The sequence below is a fragment of the Rhinolophus sinicus genome, chromosome 17, assembly GCF_057876585.1.
Source record: "Rhinolophus sinicus isolate RSI-liver-muscle chromosome 17, RSI-T2T, whole genome shotgun sequence".
NCBI classification, from domain to species: domain Eukaryota; kingdom Metazoa; phylum Chordata; class Mammalia; order Chiroptera; family Rhinolophidae; genus Rhinolophus; species Rhinolophus sinicus.
In genome coordinates, this window is record NC_142517.1 from 132,545,931 (window position 1) to 132,563,323 (window position 17,393).

At 36.9% G+C, this 17,393-nt stretch overlaps 1 long non-coding RNA gene across 1 annotated transcript in view; it reads right to left on the bottom strand.

Annotated features, from left to right (window-relative positions):
- The window catches only part of LOC109458701 (uncharacterized), a 256,457-nt gene that overhangs the window by 75,326 nt on the left and 163,738 nt on the right, over nucleotides 1–17,393 (bottom strand). The gene's annotated exons all lie outside the window — the stretch shown is intronic.

Here is a 17,393-nt window from a genome sequence, read left to right on the forward strand (position 1 = left end):
GACAGAGAGCTGGGACCACATCAATATTCCTGAACATGCTCTATGATTATTTTTGTGCATGCTTGCTAATAATCCTGATATATATAGCAGAATTTGTTTTCATTGTAACCTACTACCTGTTTGGGAGAATGTAAGGGGGATGCCCCTAGCTCTCAACTATCTCTGAACTACTAGAGACTTCCCAGTGTCCACCAAAAAAAGAACTTCCTAATTGTGAATGACCATATTACATTAGCTTAAGCTGAATTAAAGAACATTTCCTATGTAGTTTCCGAGCAGAAAATGACTTTTTTCACTGAAGTGGTTTTTAAATGCCCTTCCCATCTCAGCAGCACCCAGGGTAATAGTAAGACACCGATGACGGAGTATAGCCACAAGCCTCACGCAGAATAGAGTCTTTCAAGAACCCACAGCTATTTTTGATAATATGAAAAATAGGAAGCTAGCATTGAGCAGAACCTATGGCAGTAAAATACAGCTTCTATGAAATCCATTGATGAAGGCTTCCCATTAGCAAATTAGAAACAAGTCATTAGAATCCAAAGAAAGCAGCAGGTATCAGAACACACCCAAAGAGAGCTCACAGAAGATCAGAAGCAATCCCTTACCACATTTTAGAGATGATTATTATCAGCTCTATGGTAATTAAAACTGCAAATAGACATCAAAAGCCATTAAGTTACTTTATAGTTCATTATATGTGTGTACTAAAATGTTGTATACTTCACATTGTCTTTCTTTTGTCCTGTTATATATTCCCCAAGAGCCCTCCATGTTTTGTTAGGGGATGAATGAAAACTATCTTATAAAATTAGAGTCAAGGTTCTGGTACCCTGAGTGGATTAAACAGGTAAGCAGCTGCATATACAGAATATAGTCCTAAAAATGAGGTTTAATTCTGTACTTGTAGACTCCACCCAGATGCAAAACAATATAGCCCAAGAAACAAAATCAATAAGTATTCCAAAAATATGTATTTTATCCAAGACTAATTTTTAACCCTCTGAAAACAAACTTACCTTCCAAATATTTTTTTTAATTTATTTTTTAAATTTATTGGAGTGACAATTGTTAGTAAAATTACATCGATTTCAGGTGTACAATTCTGTATTACATCATCTATAAATCCCATTGTGAGTTCACCACCCAGAGTCAGTTCTCCTTCCATCACCATATATTTGATCCCCCTTACCTTCATCTCCCACCCCCCACAATTTCCCATTGAACATGAAGTCACTTTGCTTTAGCAAGATTAAGAAGGGAGGATAATTATAGAATTACTTTACATAATGCTCTCTCAGCTAGCCTTATAATGTAATATATGTTTTGAGACTTACAATATGTACTTTCATGAGCTACAATAACTCTTATCAACCTTGCAGTGTTTGCGCTAGTAAATCACTACATCAATGTCTAAAATTGAGTCTATTCAAATGGAGAATAGTAGGTAGTTTCCTTCCCAGAATAGTCTTTTGTGTACTTGATGTCTCTTGTTCAATCTACATTCAGCGTTCTACTCATTTATTCATATCTTATCTCCTCAGAACAGGGACTTATTTGGATTCTTAATGTTTTTTTGGGGGGATATTAACCCCATGAGGCTATTTCTTTTCCTGCTACTAGCTTATAAAGCTAATCTAAACATTGGGGAACCATTGAGATTAAGTTCAGAAAACATCCCCATGAGTCTTGGCAAAAAAAAAAGCTAATGAAGACAATATGCTCTCCAATCAAGCTGACCCTCCAGACAGAATCCAAGAGTGATTTTTAGGATGAACACTTCGATTCATGGAAAAATCAAACTTTGATTTTAGGTATTATTAATTTATAAGTTATAAACACTGAAATTTAATGTGTTTATTTGCGAGGAATTTACTCTGGATATTCATGATGTGGTAACCTCTGTATATCTGTAAATTGAATTGAGTTGGCAAACATACTGTGGGTTCTTTGTATTAAAACTTAATTATGTACATAGGGTTTTACTTTCTCAGCAAGGTGAGCTTTTCTATTACATATAAGATCACATGTAAGAACTAGTGAGATTAATAAGGAGGAAAAGACAACTGAGCATTTTCATAGTACCAGAAGAGGAAAATTAGCTGAGAAAATATGAGTGGAAAAAAATTTTATTAACAAAATTGATAGAAACTCAAGTTCTCTTTTCTCATAAACTTCTTGGGTTCTACTATTTCTCACAATTTATGCCCTGGATGGTAGCAGCTTTCTTCACATTCTGGAACTCATTAGTCACTAATTGAGGACAAATGTGAAGAAAAAACAAAAGGAAATCAAATACACAAAATTATATTTGCTTCTTTTTTGACAATCACTGAATTAACAAAAAAGGGTTGCTCAATAAAATGTTATTTTCAAAATGCCTATACAAAACGTCCAAAATCATTTTGTTTTTTCACCCCATTTTCTATCCAATTTGTCACCAGTTACACGTTTTTCTTCTTTTAAAATGTCTTTCAGATTTTCATTCTTTACTCTTTAAGAGTTAGGACTGCACTCTTGTGATAATAACAGTAATTATAATACAAACAACAATAATAAACTCTAGTCTGACCCCATCTCAGTCTCTATACTTTTTATCTGTAAATACTTGCAGACTAATTTAAGACTTAAGTTTAGAACATAGTGTGCCTATTGTCTAAAAGTATATCAAGTACAAATTACTCTGGCTTTATATTTAAAATGCATCTCTGAGAATTCACAATAGTTGGGTCTTACTTTTTATCCAGTCCAATAATTTCTGCCTTTTCTTTTTTTATTATTATTATTTTTTAAATTGGGGAATACTGGGGAACAGTGTGTTTTTCCAGGGCCCATCAGCTCCACATCAAGTTGTTGTCCTTCAATCTAGTTGTGCAGGGCATAGCTCAGCTGCAAGTCTAGTTGCTGTTTTCAATTTTAGTTGCAGGGGATGCAGGCCACCATCCCATGTGGGAATTGAACCGGCAACCTTGTTGTTGAGAGCTAGTGCTCTAACCAACTGAGCCATCTGGTCGCCCCTCTGGAAGCTCAGCTGCCACTTGTCATCTTCGATCTAGTTGTTCAGAGCGCAGCTCACTGGCCGATGTATCATCTGGCTACACTAATAATTTTTGCCTTTTAACTGGAGTCTATAGTCTATTGTTATATTAATATGTATGTACATTACATCTGCCTTTTGGTATTTGTTTTCTATTTGCCTAATCTGGTATTTTTTTGGATACTCCATTGCTTCTTTTCTACTTTTTGATTAAATAAATATATTTTTAGCATCCTATTTTGATTCCTCGTTTGGCATTTTGCTCTATTTCCTTGCAATATTTTCTTGAGTGGTTGTTCTAAGGATCATCATATGAATTGTAAATTATCAAAATCTAATTAATATTTATTATTTTGTGTAAAAATAGGAAATTTGCAACAATAGAATATTTCCATTGAACAACCTGCGTTTTGTGTTAATGTCATGTTTTGCATCTATAAACATTATGCACATACTACATAGTGCTAAAAATTTGCTTTAAATATATGTCATTTATAAAAAATTAAGAGAAAAAATATATACTTTTTAAAAGATTTTTATTAAAAATAGCTAACCTACAATACTATATTAGTTACAGGTGTACACAATAGTAATTCAACATTTATAGACCTAAAGAAGTGATCATCACAATATTACGGACTATATTCCCTATGCCGTACATTACATCCCCATGACTTACTTGTTTTATACCTGCAAATTTGAACCTCTTATTCCCCTTCACATTTTCCCCTTTTTAATTTCTCAATTACAACTGGCATTCAGTATTATTTTATATATTGTGTACAGCATAGCGGTTAGACATTTATATAATTTAAGAAGTGATCCCGACTAGTCTAGTACCCACCTTGCACTGTACAGAGTTATTACAAAGAGAGACAGCCTCCATCTGGAGGCACTCCCTTGGGTTTGGACTTTCTCCCTCCTTTACATGGCTACCATGTGCACACCTATAGAAAAGCAATTATTGGCTTGCTATCAGGTTATTGTTGACACTAAATTCTAGACTCATGGAGGCTTTATGACTCCGGTCTGATATTTTTGGCATGAGTCAGTTTAGACTCAGTGGCTAACAAGGTGTAAAAGGCCCATCAGGCCTCACTTGTCAAATGGAACTGGTATATTTAAGAACACAGCCAGCCTGGCCCGGAGCAGCCATCTTGGCTTTACATTAAAACTTACAACTATCGCTTTGGGGGAATCTTTATCCTCTACTCCACTATATAAGCAAAGATGCTGGCTCAATTATTATTTTAATACCCTGTCTGGGCCTGTGTGCCTTTAATATGATGGGGCCCACTGGGCTGCTGCAGCTATTCTGTCTCAGCACTACCTATGAAGAACCAAAATGGATGTGATTGCTCTGTTCTGTGTATAATACTCCCCTTAGTGAAACTTCTTATATTTTTACTGGCTGTTGGGCTCTTGATAATGGCCTAGCTGTTTGGTCTACCACTTGGTACACTACAGACTGGCAGATTAAAGTAAAACTTTTTTGGGCCATAAACTGTAAAAGCAAATTATGGCCATTAATGGAGCCATCTTACTTACTCAGGTAGATGTCCATGGTCAGGGTCCATTCTCTGATGAGACTGACTACTCAAGCTTGCAGTGTACAAATTGCCATCACTGCTATCTAGATTCATCATCATATCAGATAGGGCAATGCATCCACTACTATTGTAGGCTGGACACAATATAAGGGATTCTAGATTTCTAACGCAGAGGTTACCATACTTGCCAGACTAATGACTCATGGCAAAATTTGACTCATTTTTCTTGTGGTGGGGGGACAATGTCTGACAAAGCATGGCTCTCACTCACCCTTGTAGATTGACTAGATAAAACCTTTGACTCCCTCTTAAGGCTAAGAGTGGTGCTTCATCATTCTTCACATCTTTTCTTGTTATTGTGTTCCTATATGATCAGCTGTATCTGGCCACAGTTATAGCACTTGAAACCAATCCTTGTCATATGTTTGGCCTTCCAAACCACTTGCAGTCTGGTAAGTATTTTTTAATCACAAAAGTCACTTACTAATGATTTGACTATCATGGTATTTGATGGAATTTCCATATTCCCTTCCAACCACATATACTTGACATTGTGCATTGAAACAGTCTCTTCAAAAATTGATGAACAATTTTTGACTCTACCTTTCTCACTCCCTCTTGATCCACAAACCGTAGTGAGGGAGTTTGGTCACAGAATTCAACTGTCAAAAAAAGAAGAAAAAAGGGATCAACTCCTTATGACTGCTTCTTGGGTAATGATCAAGATTAAAGGAAGGGGAGGTTATATAGACCCATTTTGAAAAATTAGAATTTCTCCCTCACCATCCCTGGACATGAAGCTTCCTACTATCGCCTAACGGAAAATTCAGGCTAGCTTACTTGGTATATCCTTTGGATGGCAGCCGAGCCAAAAGGGGGCATAAAGGATATTAACTTAATTCTGTTTTAGCCACATGGGTTCTCTCATTAGATTGACATGATCTTAGATCATAGGATAATGATCTCCTGGCTGACTATAATGCTCACCGAGTCCTGCTACAATGGCCTATGCAAGCCAAATGGGGGAACTTAAATTGGAGAACAAATTGGGTTTCCACGTTTTGTAAAAATGCCTTTTCCTCTCATACCTGATATTTTGTCTGAAAAGAGTAGAGAAGGATTGTGAAAATGGTGAAGTTACTGATATTGAAATGGGGCACACTAATTTTGTGGCAGTGGCGAGAACATCCTGGTACCAGGGGAAGGAACACCTCAGACACCAGAAGGGGTGTGGAGGTAGGGGTACATGGGTGCATTAATAATCTTTGTTTTCCAGAATCGTCCCTAGAACCATTTTCGTAAAGGAAAATTCCTTGATTTTTCTCTACTAAAATGTTGTAAGCACTTTAAGTTCAATTTAGGGACTGGTGTCCCTAAATTGTGACCATGATGTGATCATTATTCCCTCTTAACCTTAATGAGAAATCTACTGGAAAAAGCATCTCCTGTACTTCCCATGTAGAACATCTGTCAACATATTTGGATGTCTTCTCCACCCCTTTGCTCAGTCCCATAAGATAGACTAATTTCACCCAAATAGGAGCATAGATAAACCGGACAGGCTAGATGGACTCCCCTCAAGCAGATCCTCCAAAACAAGGACTTGACTCAATTGTTTTACCTGGATTGCAGAACCTAAGGACTGCTGGCCCACAGACAGGAGACCATCTTAGAAGCTTTGTCAACCTATGTCCCTGACCAGTGAAGGTCCTACTTTGGGGGTGCCGACAATTGTAAACAATGCTTTATTCCCAAGACTAGCATGTATATTTGTTTCTTTTGTGTAAGCCAGGTACTAACTTGAGTGTAAATCTGAAAGCATGCTGAATTGAACTTTGAAGACCTTCAAGTATTTAAGAAAACACTACCAGTAGGATCATGTAGCCCTCATATGACTGTGGAAATGTCTCTAAAATTTGGTCACCCTTAGTTACTCAGAGGAGATTCCTGCAGAGATAAACCACTGATTATTTATGCATATCCTGTGGGTAATTACTACCACAATGGGAGTCATCCAGTTAGAAAACATGGTATGAAATTAGCCCCAAACATAGCTGACATGATCGATAGCACCACCTCAGCTATGGAATATAGTCAGATCAGCAACAACTCAACGGCCAGAGTTGTGATATGTGATAAAATTGCCCTAGACTTCTTTCTTATGGGACAAAATAGCAACTATGCAATTACTGATATATCTTATTTTAACTCAATTAAGATTTTGAACCAAGTAAAAAGGTCAATGCAGAAATTTAAGAAGAAAATTACCTGTGTTTCTATTGTAGACACTGATAGTTTATGGAATTTATACATTTTTCTGAGGGGAATGGTCAATACTGCAGATCGTCCTCCTGCTGCTTGGCAATTTTATAAATAATATATGAAATAAATTGATGGTCTTAGTCCCAACCCATGTTGTTCAAATTAATGATAGTGGCTAATAGAGTGACATACTCATGGGGAAATTCACCAGAAGTCAAGACAGAGTATCAATGAGGGAAAGATATTGTTAGGAGACAATATTCCAGGGATCTCTCATGTTTTTGTATGTCATTTAAAGAAAGCAGTTATTGCCCTTTATTTTGAACTATCTTTTTAAGAATGTTTATATAGAGAACCTCAGAACATAATGTTTCCCTCCAGAACAAAGGGCAAATACATTTACTGTCAAATATAATGAAGATAACATTTCCCTCTAGAGCAAAGGATAGGCATACGTATTGCCTCTTATGAAATATTAGGGTTCTAATCACAGAGTTCCTCTCCTCTAACAAAACCCATAGTATGTATGAGTCCTTTCTGGCCCTCTTCACATAGCTTTGTGGAAATTGGGACTTGGAGACACACTGAAAAAAATTAAACAAACAAACAAAAACATGCTGCTACTCTAGCTACCCTAACTACTGCTATTTCTCTATCATAAACGGTCATTTTCTGAATTAACTAGGAGTCTCATGTAATCTATCAGCATCCATGAAACTGTGGCAGGCTAACTTGGAAAACTTTTTAAAGTAACACATGCCAATCAGAACAGTTCTCACAAGCTGACTAAATTTTCTGCTTAATGTTCCATCCAGTAGATGTCAGCAGTAATCCTGCTGAGCTGACAAGGTTAGTTTTCTCAATTCCCCTCTAAAGTTAATTCTTTTTCTAACTCTTACATGTTTTAGACTTCAAAAAGTCTCCTTAGAATTAGCTTTCAATAGTTATCTAAATCTTTTGGTATTGTAAGAATCTGGGTCAGCTAAAGATAGTTTGATAGCATAACAATGGCCAATGTTCAAGCTTTTATATATCTAGATGCATCAGCTAGACCACTTGAGGTAGTTCTTGTTTGTTTAGGCTATACCTGACATAATAAAAGAATACTGGAATCTGCTACTAACTAAAATCAGAGTAAAATATGAATTTATTTCCACAGCTCACCTCCTCCCACAACCATATCAAAATTACAATCCATAAGATTTTGTTTTAAAGAGGAGGAAAGAATGGAGACTATATTATAATGCAAAATAATCTGTACCCTTTCCTATGGAAAAATTATATACTCAAACTTAGTAATTTTAATTTTAAACATAACTTGTTTACTTGTTTTGACTAATAAAAAGTGAGCAAAAATGGCATGTGCCATTGATGAGTAGAAACTTTAGCAGCCATTGTGTCCTTCTATCACTGTTCCCTTTATCCTCACCATGAGACTGGAAGTGTCCCAAATAGGGATTGGTCCTTCATCCTGTGTCCCAGAATGAAAATAATTTGCATGTAATCCATGGTGGGCATGCAACACAAGTGAAAACTAAAATTCTGTTGAAGTCACTGAGATTTGGGGGTTTATTGGATACTGCAGCCAAATTTGGTCTGAGAAGTCTAACATAGGGGCAATAGAAAAGGTTATTCATCACCACAGAAGGTGAGTAAAATTAAGAGAGACAACATTGTTAAATTTAAAGCCCAACAAATTCCAGATATTTAAAGAAGAATATGACTTCTGGATATAGAAAGCTATTAGCTATCCCTTTTGGTCACTTGCTTTTCCTAAGATTGTCTATTCTGTGCTTTTGTTGCTGTCCCCTACTATTAATCAATAACTTATCTCTCCATTCATCCCCCCTCTCCCTCTTCCTAGGCAAAGATTCATTGAATATCCATTATGTTCAGCAATGTGTCAGCATCTCTCTTCATCCCTTTTCATACCTTATAGGGAAAACTTCTTGAGAGATTTGCAACCATACATGATGCAACCACTATGTGTGAGATTTTGCCTTAATATTTTCATTATTAATGCTTTTCAAACTAGTGGGTAAGATGGCGGAGCAGGTAAACCCTGTGCTTGCCCCCTCCCACAACCATATCAAAATTGCAACTAAATTATAGAAAAATCATCATTAAGAACAACCTGAAGACTCGCTGAACAGAATTTCTGTAACTAAGAATATAAAGAAAAAGCCATATTAGGACTGATAAGTGGGGCAGATATGCAGAACAGGCAGGTCCAAAAACCAGTGTGGTGATTAAGAATCAGGAGAAATATCTCAGCTGCAGAGGTTCCTCTGAAGAGCAAGGTGTCCCAGCTCCACACTGGGCTCCCCAACCCTGGCTTCAGTGACAAAAGAGGAGTCCCCATAACACCCAGCTGTGAAAAACAGCAGGGACTGTGTCCGAGAAAGATAAAGGGCTGCTAGAGACTGAGGCACTGCAGGTCTCAAAGGGCCAGGGCATAGAATCATTTGCTCACAAGCTCACTTACTCTAAGTTCCAGCACAAAGGCAACACCTCGAAAAGCACCAGGATCATATGGGGAGGAATTGACTAATGTCATGGCGAGGGCTAGAGAAGCAGGAGTTGGTGCAACAATCTCCAGGATGGAAGCATTGGCAGGCACCACTGTTCCTTTGTGGGACTCTCCTCCCACCCAGTGAGCATAGCGCAAGAGCCAATCTAAGCTCTCTATTAACCTGTTCACTCTGCCCTGGTGATTCCCTGAGACCCAGTCCCACCCAACTCAACCAACTAGCCTAAGACACTTCTGAGGCTCTTCCACACAAGCAACCTGTTTTGGCTTGTGCTGCACTTTCCCAAAATATCTCAAAGGGCCACAAACCCTAAAAAGAAGCAGCCGGCCTTGACAAACCTTGTAGCTCTTGTTAAGTGGCGCCAAGCCCAGCACAAGTGACAACCAGTCTGAATTCTCATAGTATCACATCAGTTGGCTCCAAGCCTAGAATAAGTGGCAGCCAGGCTTGCCCTGTAATGTAGCTTCAACTAAGCAATTACAAACCCAGCAAAAGTGGCAGCTGACCTCAGCTCACACCATGGTGCCTCACACCAAAGGGTCCCAAAACTGACACAAATGGGAGCTGACCTCTGTTCACACCATAGCCTCTCCCAAATACCTCCAACACAGCACAAGTGACAACCAAACACAGACCACTTTGTAGCTCTTACCAAGAAGCCCAGCTAGGTCTTATTTTCGGGAAAACATGGTATATACAGAATTTTTTTTTCCTTTTATAATTATGAAATGGCCCTCTTTTTCTGTGGTTATACTCCTTTTCTTCAAGTCTAGTTCATTCGATATTAATGCAGGCGTACTGGCTGTCTTATACTTGATTTCCATAAAATATATGTTTCATCCTTTACTTTTAATAAAACTTTATATTTAAAGTTACCTAAATATTTACAGTGTCTTTATATTTATAGTGCCTCTCTTATAAACATCATAAAGTTATATCTTGCTTTTTATTTAGCCTGATAACTTCTGCTTTTTAACTAAAGTATTTTGTTCATTTATATTTAATGTAATTATTACTATGGTAGGGTTTAAGTATACCTTGTTACTATTTGATTATTGTTGTCTTCTTTCAATTAATAAAGTGTTTTTCAGTTTTTCATTCTACCTTGTCTATTGGATTTTTGTGATAAAACATGCATAACGTATATTTAGAAGTAAGAGAGAGGAATCTGGGGCAATCAAAAATATGTGGAAATTAAAACCATACTCCTAAATAACCAGTGAGTCATACCATATTTCCTCAAAAATAAGACCTAACGGGAAAATAAGCTCTAGAATGGTTTTTTAGGATGACACCCCCTGAACATAAGCCCTAATATGTCTTTTGGAGCAAAAATTAATATGAAAATCCAGTCTTATTTTCAAGGAAATATGGTAGGAATAAAGAAAATTTAAAAATACTTTGAGCTAATAAAAATAAAGAAAATATACTAACACAGGATGCAGCTAAGGCAGTCCTTAGAGGGAAATTATATTTAAAAAATAAGAACCACCTCAATAACCTAACCCTCCATGTTAGCAACTGAGAGAAAAGGAGAATTATAAACCTAAACCAAACAGAAGGAAGTAAATAATAAGGATTACTTATTAATCACATAGGGAATAGCAAATAATATATAAAATCGATGAAACCAACAGCAAGTTCATTGAAAATATCACCAAAATTCACAAATCTCTATTTTGACCAAGAGGGTGGGGGTACAGAGAAGAGTAAAATTACTAGAATTAGAAATGAAAGAGGAAACATTATGACAGATCTTACAGGAACACAAAAGAATATAAAGGAATACTATGAAGAGTTATATGTTAATATATTGAATAACTTAATTGCAATAGACACATCTCCTGAAAAGTCATAAACTCCCAAAACTGATGCAAGAAAAAATAGACAATCTAAGTAAAACTGTAATAAGTAAATAGATTCAATTAGCAATCAAAAAAACTATTAACAAAGTAAAAACCAGGAACAGATGGCTTCATGGCTGAATTTTAGCAAACATTTAAACGCAGTACCCTGAGCAGTAATAGTTTCCACATACATACTACTTTTAATGAGCCAGGCAACATACCAAGTCCTTTATGTATCTTAATTTGACGTAATCCTCGCAAAAACTACCTAAGTGCTATTATTGTTTATATATCAGGATGTTGAAATTAAAGTATGTGGAGTTAAATTATTTGGCCAAGTATACAGTGAAAAGAAGCAGAGCTGGGATGCAAATACAAAGAGTCAAGTCTCAATGTTCACACTCTACTTTCCCTTTCCTGACCTGTTCCTGAAAAGCTGGAAGAACTTGAAGTTTTTACACATAATAGCATGTTTCCTACTTAGTTATTTTTACCTGACCACAATTCAAAAGATGGGGTATAAACATTTAAGCTGACTCTTTTTGTATATATTTCAAGCACTACTACATTAACATTTTAGTATGATTTATTTTACTGAATAGAATGAAGTAGGCATCGAGATATGTATCTTTTCCTGATACCTAGCCTATGCCTAGCAAAACGATTCTACACTAATTTGATGAATGAATGAGTAAATGAATGGACAACCTCTTTTGTGAACTATTGGCCCACTGAGAATAAGTCAAACAATACATGAATTGTGAAGATCAGATGAATAAACTACAAAATGCTAAGAAATGAAAAATGTCACATTGTTCTCCTTGTTTGTAATCTTACATGAATCTTTGCAGAGTAGGTACTTCAAAAATACCTTAGTATGTATTCAGAACTCTAAATATCCTTTGATTTCAAAGTGACTATTTCCTTACTCCTCTAAAAGTAAACTGTCTCAAACTTTTTTGGTTTCTCTGATTCTTCAGCTTAATGAAAATTTTCCCCTTTCATCAAATTTCAGTTAGTGTTTGAAAAAGACACCTTAGCCTTGTGGCTATGCTTTACTTTCTTGTTAGTCTGTCTGCCACTCTAGGCTTGAAAGAAGGAAGCACTGGGCCACCCCACTCCTTACTGGCTGGGGTAACTCCTTCCAGGTTCTGTGCTGACACAGCTGGCAGTACTGAAATGATTAAAAGATTTGGGAAATCTGTGAGGAGCAGAGCACAGAATTTCAAATGTGCAAGCTACTTGTCAAAATTTTATAGTAATTAGGAGCTGAGCTAAAAGAGAATGTAGCTGCTTAGAACTTGGTAGAATTTCAATGTGATGTGTATTTGTTTCGAGATTTTTAAATGGCCTGAATTCATTAAGAATACTCAAAAACTTCAAGTTCTGTGGAGGCAAAAAAAAAAAAAAAAAAAAAATTAATCTGTGTAGTATTTTAGGTAGTGTCCTTTAGATGCAGACCTCTATTTGGAAGTGATGTCTTGGAATTAACTACACTTGAGCATCTACCACCTTATCTCCCTTTTCTTGCAGGAAAGTAGTCATATTCACTCTAATAGGCAGAAGGTTAAAATGGTGAACAGCATAGACTTTGTACGGCTGACAGCTTGGCAGGACATTTTATCATAGTTTTCTCTATGTCACTTGCAACTATTTAAACATTCTTTAGAGTTTCATGATCTCTCATGATTGAGAACTACCACTGTTTACATAAGTGTTTCTCTATCTGGTAATATTAAAGCTGTTTTCATTAATAAATCAAATTGAGTTCTAAATGTCTTATCCTTAAATTTTATTCACTGTGTAGAAAGGAGAGTTTTGAGGTGAAAATCCTCACTAAACACAGGGTTTGATTCAATTTATCTGAGACAATCTTTTCATTAGGGGACCCCTACGTTTTCTTTAAACACTTTATCTTAAAAACAAAATGTTCTTTGGGAGTTCTAGCTTCACGGCAAAATTGCATGGAAAGTACGAAGTTCTTATATACTCCAACCATCCTCCGTTCTCCACGCATATAGCCTTCCCCACTATCACCAGCTCATAGCGTATTTTGTTACAATCAATGAATCTTCATTGATCCATCATTATCACTCAAAGTCCAGAGTTCACATTAGGATTTACTCTTGGAGTTGTATAATCTATGGGTTTTGACAGATATATAATGACATGAAACCATAATGAGAGTATCATACAGAGTAGTGTCACTTTCATAAAAATCCTCTATGCTTCACCTACTCATTCCTTCCTTCCCTCAAAGCCTGGCAATAATTGATCATTTTACTATCTCCATATCTTTGCCTTTTCCAGAATGTCAGATGGTTGGAATCATAGAGTATGCAGGCTTTTCGGATTGGCTCTGTCACGTAGTACTATGCATTTAAGCTTCCTCTATGTTTTTTCATTGATAGCTCATGTCTAAAGAGAAATGATGAAAAGTGTTGAATAACATTTCATTGTCTGAATGTACCACAGTTTATTTATCCATCACCTACTGAAGGACATCTTGGTTGCTTCTAAGTTTTGACAAATACAAATAAATTATGAAAAATCCTATGCAGGATTTTGCACAAAGATAAAATTTTGACTTCTTGGGGTAAATACCAAAGAGTGGGATTGCTGGATAGTATTGTAAGAACATGATTACTTTTGTGAGAAACTGCCAAACTATTTTCCAAAGTAGCTGTATCATTTTGCATTCCCACCAGCAATGAATAAGAGTTCCTGTTGCTCCACATCCTCTGCAGCATTTGGTGCTGTCAGTGTTCTGGATTTTGGCCTTTCTAATAGGTGTACAGTAGTATCTCACTGTTGTTTTAATTTGCATTTCCCCAACGTCATGTATTGCGGAGTATCTTTTCATATGCCATTTGTGCTTAATTGTTTAAAAATCCTATAAGAGATTTTTCTTTTATAAAAAACATTTGAGAAATGTTTACTTTAAAGCAAAAAAAAAAAAAAAAGCAAAACTGGCTCAAAGCGAATAAGACAACATTTAACAGTTTAGTTCAAATTCGGAAATATGAATTTTTTTCTTTTGTATTTTTCTGTGCTTTTAAATTTAAAAAAAAAAAAGAGAAAGAAAAGTGTTTGAGGTGACTTAAACCTACTCGGCCTGGCACAAAAGAGAAGATCTAGGTGTAAGCAAAGGGATATGCTTCAAACCTGCTCCTTTTAACCCTGGATTTCTCAGCTTTCTCTTCTGATGACGTTTTCAGAGCCTAGAAGGACTAAGCAACCCCTTTGACCTGATATCTTGATGCCACTCATATGCAACAAGAGATGTGTCTGGATGACTTTTGCTTCCTCTTATTCTAACCCTAACAAAGCTACATTGCACAAACTCCCCCTCTGCAATGTTCTACACTTCCATTTTCTCTTTCCCATACCAATCTGTTTCTTTGTTGTTGTTGTTGTTGTTTTCACTATTTCTGAAGTGCAACAAAAGTATTAAGGTAATAATGGGAGCCAAGTCCTAAACAAGTAACATCCTCACGCTAAGTCTGTAAGGTACAGCATGGTAAAACCTGTTGTCACCATTTAACAGCCGAGGCCACAGAGGGTCTGTCGTGCGGGGTGCCAGGCGGGGTCTCTGCTCCCGCTCCCCACAAGAGAACGCAGGATATGGTGAGGCCAAAAAGGAACACCCACGGAGCCATAAGTAGGGGAGTCATATCACTATATTCTCTCTGGCGGCATACTCCTCTCTGCAATCCGCTCTTGTTAGCTCAGCCACCATCGTCTTGCTAGCCCCCATTTGCTGCTAGCGTAGCCACAGCAGTTATATTAGTGGCCAATGGCTCACTGGTTATAGCTGACGGCCAACTAGCCACAGCTGATGGCCATCCAATCACAGTTGATGGCCATTTACTACCTAAGACAGCACCTTTCTATGTGAGGCCGAGAGCCTGGAAACTACTTTCTGGGGCTCTGTCCCCACAAGGGCATTAGTTCTGAGATTTCCAATTTCTCAGCATTGACTGTTTATGTTGAGGCTGGGGGAAAGAAAAACAAAAACAAAAACAAAAATAACCCTCTTCTTTAAGACTTAACGCTTGAGAAGCAAAAGCAAAGGAGAGAAGAAGAGAGAAAGGGGAAAAAATACAGCCACAATGGCGGTAGGTTAATGTGGGATATCGATAAAGGGAGTTTACCATGAGGCTGGCTGCCCTTTAATTTGCCAGTTCCTGGTGGAGTGGGCCTCTCCCTTCTAGTGATTTCACTGTTTAGCCCTGTGATGAGTCTTTAGTGAGTGACACTCATTAAACATTTTAGATGTAGCTTGTATTCCAGTGTTTGTTTTACTAGCATTCAAGCTGCTTTCTGTTTAATAATTCTTATTGTTTTATGTGATAGGCTGAAGAAGTCACCTTAGCAAGACAAAACAAATATCCAGTGATGAAGGACCCCAGGCATTATGAACAGCCCAGCAGTGCTTGCTAAATGATAGCGTGTTCAACTCCAAATTGAATGAAAAAGGCCCACCTACTCCCAGCCTTCATGAAATCAAGTAACATCTGCCATCCTAGCCCAGGTTTAGTGAATGTGACCTCAGCAGGGGGTCTGGTATGTGCCTGTGACTCTCACAGCTGAGTAGAAACATTTACACAAGAAAGGAAAAAGCCTAGAGTCAGACATTCAATTTGGAAGCTGGACAAGGCCTAAAAGATCAACTTTCCTCAGGAAGATGATGGAATCAGACAAATCTGGGTCAACCAGAAAAATCTATCCTTTGTTTCTTTATATGCCCAAGGACAGAAATAGTGTGAATTTCTCTGTTAAAAAAAACCAAATAAATGCTTTTTAAAACTGGGAATTCACTGAAAATGACAGCAATTTGAAACACCAGATATAGAAGAATATATGAGCTGTAGGGTTCCTAAGCCACTACTTATATCTGAATAAGTTTGCTGCCCAATTTACCCATTGAGTCTCAGTTTCCTCATTTGCAAAATGAGTATGTCTAGCCTGGAGAATTTTTGTAAGGATTAGAGATAATGAGTGCAATACATTTGGCACAGTACCCAGCACACAAGCACACAATTAATGATAATTTAAATATTATTTATAGATTATATTTTCAGGCCAACCCTAATAGTTAACCAACATTGGAAAAAACAAACAATTTTACTCGTGTAACATCAATGGTTTTAAAAGTCTATAAAAATCATAAAATAAGAAGGTATGTGTACTGATGATATTGGTCCAAATTGTCCAGTTTAAACTAGGGCATAAACTATTGCCCTAGTTTATATGTGAAATAAGAGATAGAGATGTTGCAACACATATGAAAAGAGAAAAAAAAAAAAGGAGACTATGACCTGCAAGAGGAGAATTGAAGCTGTCTCTTAAACCACCCTGCATCAACCCACAGAGACAGAGAGAAGATTGAGGAGAGGAGGCAATCCCTGGGCACTTTTGTGGCCATTACCTTGCAATGAACTTGTCAGAATCAGTGCTAAAGGTATTGAGAAATTTCTACAGCACCACATTTCTTCTCTCTTTGTTCTGTTCTTCTATAGCTACCATGAATTTGGGAATTGTTATAGAGAATTTTAGTTTCCAACAAATTATTGCCCAGACACGACAGCATCTGCTCTTAACACCTACCCTTTCTGCTTGGTGCAACATTTCCCCACCACAGGCAAAGAATCCACGTTGGAGGCAGATCAGAGCCTGCACATATGGGATGGAAATTCAGATCCTCTCATTCCTCACTAATTGTCATTTGAGTCCAAAGTCTTCCTGAGTGGAACCACTCAGGAAGGCTTTGGACTCTAATGACTCACCAAGGTCTTGCGCTATTATATTCCTTTGGGATTCACAATTAGAATAAAAAAGTAAAATGGAATAATTTTAGAAGAACCTTGTTCATAAAGGATGCATGCCGCTCTCACTTAATGTGGCAATTATTTGTCCCCAGAGGACACTGTGTGGGAAGAACACTTATTATTTATTTCATTTTTAAAAGAATGTGTAATTTGTTTTTTTCTCAAAGAACGTATCCCAAATTCCAAACTCTTAATAGTTTATAGGGCAGGACTGAGAAAAGTGCACACGGAAGAACTGATTTTTTTGTACGTAAAATGCTTATTATGTTCAGGTACTTACCTAGAATATAAATAGATTAAAATACATACACCCAAGAACTAAGGGTTTTGCTCAG